The sequence below is a fragment of the Corvus moneduloides genome, chromosome 5 (assembly GCF_009650955.1).
Source record: "Corvus moneduloides isolate bCorMon1 chromosome 5, bCorMon1.pri, whole genome shotgun sequence".
Classification (NCBI taxonomy): Eukaryota; Metazoa; Chordata; class Aves; order Passeriformes; family Corvidae; genus Corvus; species Corvus moneduloides.
The window spans coordinates 22,216,204-22,222,203 of NC_045480.1; positions in this window are offsets into that span (position 1 = coordinate 22,216,204).

Sequence of the window (6,000 nt, forward strand, 5' to 3'; positions counted from 1 at the left end):
ATGTTTACCTGTTCAACATAGGGCACCAAAGAACTAGGGATTTGTCATCTTAGCATGTAAGATCAGTGGGAGAGGCTCTCATTCCTTCCAAGGAAGGACATTTTTGCTGGTGGTGGCACCTCAGCCTAGACCACAGACATCCATCAGCCTCGGTGAATTCAGCTGTACCTGCCTGGTGCTGGCATATAATAGCAACATTATCCCCATACACAGCACCAGAACGGAGCTGGAAAGATAACCTAGTGCCTCTCCAATGCAGGATCACTCCCAGCTATTTCATTCCTGACAGATCATGTTAGTCATGTACTCCGAGACTCCATTGACTCCTTAGACAACATGCTGTGCCTCACGGACCTCTGTTAAATTTCCCAACATCTCAACTGAGGTACTTCAGCCCAATTTTTCTTGTTCAGTCATAAATGAAAATAACAGAGGGGGTTTTATTACTATTCAGAGCCATGTTGGCATTTTGAGACAGTCAGTGACCTGCTCAGTCCTCTCCTGAAATTAAATAGTGCTTGCATTTTTAAATCCTTCTCACCAAAATGGGAAATGACTAGCCAAAAAAGCATCCTATAGAAAAGTAGGGGGGAATTACGTTGGATCATAAGCTTAATGTAAGTCATGTCACATTGTGACCACAAAGTGGCCTGTAGAAGGGGGAAACACCATACCGAGATGTACAGTCCTTCCTTCTACTCTTCACATCATTCACTTGAAAGAATAATCGTAAATTTATTTCCCTTTACTTTCTTGGTCAATGCAATATGCATTTTCATCTCTTAAGGCAAATGGGCATGGGTAAAACAATTGCTGCTTTCAAAAAACTGAAAATTAAAAAACCCTATGTTTCCCTCAGATTAAGACCATCCCGCTTAAACATGAATTTAAGAATGACTAAATAAGCAATTTAACTTTAAATTCTTTCATTAGGGGTTTTACCACGCCAACATAACCATGTGCTTTGCTTTACAGAGGTGGCTTTGGCATCACTTGTGCTTTATTTTTGGTTTTGATTTGTTTGTTTGTGTTGCTGTTGTTTGTTGGCTGGCTTTTTTTAGCAGTGTGTGTATATGTATGTATGCATATGTATATAAATGTGTCTAGATGTATGTACATGCATATATATCACATAGAGTAAGTAATTGCAAATGCACAGTTGTGCTAATGAACTTTGAGTTTAATTAAATTTTCCTGTTATCAATACTCAATACTGCTGGCCAACTCCTTTGCTACACTCTTCATGTGGATATTGAAGAGGCTTCAGCAAAGCTCTACAAAGACACTTTAGGTATTTCCCTATGATACAGCTGAAGGAGCAGCTGAAAAAGAGCTCTTTGTGGCCTTTGCTCGTACCGCACATTCATGTAAATTATACCATCGTATTGTGCCATGACACATCCTGCATTCATTCTTATCCCACTGATTATTACTTTCATACTTTCTTTCTACTTGTGGTTTATTTCAACTGTAGAAAATACAGCACACTTCCTGGTGGCACAGATTAAACTGAAACAACTTTTTTTACTCTCACCTTACTCATCCTGGACACATATAAAGTAGAAGTCAAAATCAGGTCCCTGGCTGGGCTGATGCGCATACTTCCACCACATTCGGGGGAGCCAGGGTTTCATCCCAAAGGACCACATTCATACTTCAGTTGGCTTTCATATCTGAAAACTAACAGGTACCAAAAAAGTAAATAATACTTTTTATTTAACTGTTTCTTATGAGGAATGCAGACACCTATATTTTCTTGGTGTGGTGTTTTTTGGTTGATACACATTGGTTACTACACATATACAAAGTGGGACAGTGTTACACCTTGCAGGGAAACAAAAAAATATTCCTAGTTCGCATCAAATCACTGATTCTTAAACTTTCCTCCTTCCCACAAGCACCAATGAACTTGCATGCCAGCATAGGTATCAATTTCTTTGAAGCTGTAATTTGAAGGACCAGTTCCCACTATCCACTGACTACAGGGAGACTCAGGGTTGGGAAAGAGCAAGATGGCTTGAAAGCTATGATTTTGGAAACCTAAGAAAGTAATTCCAATAAGGATCATAATTTAACTCACCAGACTTTAAAAAGAAATGAAAACCCACAGCAAAGAATACCACATACAAAAGATAGGGGTATGTGTGAAATACTGCCTTTCTTGATGCTGATGATTTGGGGCTCAAGGGAGACCTTGAATTCACAGTTTAAAACTCTGTCATGGAGCAAGACATCCCCACTGAAGGAGCTGTCCTGGGTTGCAGTGTATTCTATTACCATCCCCATCAGCTGTTGAAATCAGGTGGGGCAGTGTTTCCTTGCCTCCTCCCCCCAGACTATCTTTCTGTTAATTGCCCATCATTGTCCTGCCGCCTGACTCAGAGATAACTCCCTCCGGATTATCTTCTGTTAATGAGCCTAATCAACACTCTGCCTCATGACTTGTTACCCCATTGTGAGATGCTCCACCCAGAGGGAGGAACCAAGCATCCCAGCGTGGATATAAGCTGAGGCTGAACACCAGAGACTCGGGCTTCCCACTGGATTTCCAGAGGACAGGAGCTACACAGCCACCATTGGACTTCCTGAGGAAGAGCAGACTGTTTTACTACAGGATCACTGCTTCAGAGGACTGCAGCCACCATTCTACCAGACTGCTACCACCACCCTGCCTAACAGGGTGTCAGGTTGTACCTTGACTCTGTCACTTTGACAGTGTTTTCTTTTACCTTTTTTTTTTTTTTTTTCCCCTTTTCTTTAATTGCCATTAAATTGTTATTCTGACTTAGTGCCTCCCACTGGTTTGTTTTCAAACTAGTACAGGAGCAAAAAAGGTCTCAGATTCTGCTTTTAAGACAATGACAGTAGAGACTGAAGTTTAGATGCATATTCAAAAGGAGTTAGAAAGGAAGCAACAAAAGAGAGGATAAAATTTTAATGAAAAGTATAAGAATAGGCATGAAAACATTTAATGAGAGATAAAAATGGTGGCAATCAGGAATAAAAAAGTAAAGGTAGGGAAAGACAAAGCTCAGAAGAAACACATTGTTAGTGAAAAATAACATTTTAAGGAAAAGTAATAGGGTCATAATTCTCTAAATAGCTTTGGAATCTTCTAGAGGCAATTCCTGCATGCAGTGCTTGTGCAGGCAGCACCACAACATGCACGCAACCAAGGTTATGATGGTTGCATATTCTACCAAGACTGATAATTTGGACAGACAGATGTGCAATTACTGCATATTGTTGAAAGACCAAGTGCATTGCAGAAAGAGATAAAAATGCTGCTATTTGACAAAAATGCTGCTACTTGATAGAAGTGCTGCTATTTGATAAAAGTATGCACATGTCAGAGAACCGGAAATAGGAATTGGTTGTATTTCTATTGCTGAGGCTAATTAACCTTAGTGGGCTTGGGTTTTTTTGGTTGGGTTTTTAAACAACAATGAAAAGTATCACTTCTTGAATCTCTGATTTTATTTTTGTTAAGATACCATTTTGTTTAGATGCCATTTTTAGACTGTCTTAATGTCTGATAATTGTGTGGGTTTCTGCAGGTAGGATTTAACAGTAAGGCCAGCAAAAGACAATTCCTCATTCTCGTTTAGCTGTTCTGTCTCATCTGAGCATCTTTGGAGAGCTCAAGTAGATATTTCACAGTTTTCAGTACAGTTGAAAACGGCCAGGTTTATTTTCACAAACCTTTGCTATAATTTTGTTTCAGAGATAACTTTATGCTTCTGAAATACATTTCTCCTCCTTTGTCTTCAGATCCTGTGTTCTGTAATTCACTTTTTGGTTGTCATGTTAATCTTTTTAGTGTTATCTGAGTGCTTAGGAAATGATCCATCAAACATTCAGGTTACCACTGAGCTTGTATACCAGTTAATTTTGCATAAGTATGATACTACATAAAATCCAGACTATAAAGTAGTCAATGTGGGTTACATGAAAAGCAATGATTAAGAAAACAAGTGAATCACTATGACACTGTTTACTGTACTTCATAAAAACACCCAAATTAAACCCTCCTATATCATTCTAAAGACCTGAAATCTGGAATAATCTTACACTAATCATGACATCAACCCTTCCACTGCTAAATATGTCATAGCATATCAGGAAAAAAAAAAAGAAAAAAAGTGAAGGTATTGCATTCAAGGGCATGGTAGAGTTCCTGTGCTCCAGCAACGTACTAAGGTCCTACACCTTACAAACCCTGCTGCCTCCTGTGGATTTAGTTAATAACAGAAGGAAGTTTCTTTGGGTTTACCTGCCAGGTATATGATACACACTTCAATGAGAGGAATTTTTTTATGTTATTCTACAATGGTGGCTTCAGAAGGAATTATTATTTCTAATTCATCTGTCTTGTAGAGACAAGTCAAAAGTAGTAAAATGTAAATCCCTTTATAACTAAATTAATCCAATCCTTTTTCATTCATCATCACAGTGACAAAGCTCTTCTGTCAGCTGAACAGATGTACTAAACATTTGTCACTTGCGTATGTTAAAAGAACAATTATAAAGAGATAAATTCTCCTAATACATGTCAAAGCAGAATTCTTTTTTTTTCAGTAATTTCCTTGTGTGTTTTTATTGCTTTACACCAGTTATGAACTTCTAGCACTATTCATATATGGAAGAAGTATGACTAATGTATTGCTACACCTTTTTGAATTACAGTAACCCACAGTTCCTGTTACACCTTTATTCTATCCTTCTATCAAAATGCAGTGAGTTTACAACCTCAGAATGAAAAAATGCTTGGTAAAATATTCCTATTAAAGTGCAAATGCTGAGGTTTCACCAAACCTTAAGTTAGAGCTTCATTTCCTTTAATTTTTCTGGAATAGACATACTTTGCAACAACAGAACAATTTTCTTGGTAAATCGTACTTCTTTCATTTTCTTAATGATTTAACACTCTGGAGGTTTTGTTGTCATTGTTGTTGCATTTTTAAGAAAAGTGAAATGGAAAAATTTCTTCAAAAATAAGAAGACTGTTCTCCATTTGATTATTAGAAAAATAAAGATGAATAGATTGTCACTGTTATCATAAAGAAATTAAATATACTTTAATCCTGTGGAAAAATAACATAAGTGACAGCAATAATGTGACAATATAAAAACTATAAAGATATTCAAGAACCATCCTTGAGTTCCCATATAGAAATTATTCTTTTATTCTATTCTTTTACTTTAAATCACCTGCAGGCTATTCTAGTTCCAGGAGATGCAATATTGAATCCTGACTTGGCTTTGTTCCTATTGAAATACAGTAAGAATGAAAATTACATCATCCAAACTAAGATGCCCAAAATATGTGAAGATACTTCAGTCTTGAAAATGATAATAAAAGTTGTGCTTGAGCAAAGGAACAATATTGTACATTTTGCAAGCACTCTTCAGAATTCTGGTAGAAAGAAAGGGAGCTTATCAGCCAGAGCTATTATAAATAAACTGCAGCTTAGGTTAAGAGGTCCTTCAAGAAGGAGTGCCTAACAAGCCATTTCCGACTGAAGCATTCAGTAAGTCAAAAAAGTGGACATTAAAATAACTGATATTTTAAAACATTCCTTCTGAGGGTCAAAAGTCAATCTCGTATCCTGCTACCTTCAAGAAAAAATCCAGCACTGGTAACACATTTCCAGAATCTTGCACAAGCTGTCTTCCTTCCTTACAGCAGGCTGATATTCCCTGCTCTCTGCTGGAAAAGTAAGAAATAAAGGTACCTGTGTATTCATCAAGATCTGTCTGAAAGAACAAAGCAAATATTAACGATGTTGATGTATAATTAGCATTTGGGGCCCCAAATGAAGCTGTAGCCTCTTCATTCCCATCCTGGGTAACCAGGCCTTCTGTCTGCTTATAGCTATAAAAAAATTTAAATAATAATAAATTTTAAAAAAAAGTAAAAAGAAAAAGATGGCAATCCTACTTGCCACCTGCAGAAACAAAATATGAAAAGACTTTGAACAGGAAATTAATGCAAATCTC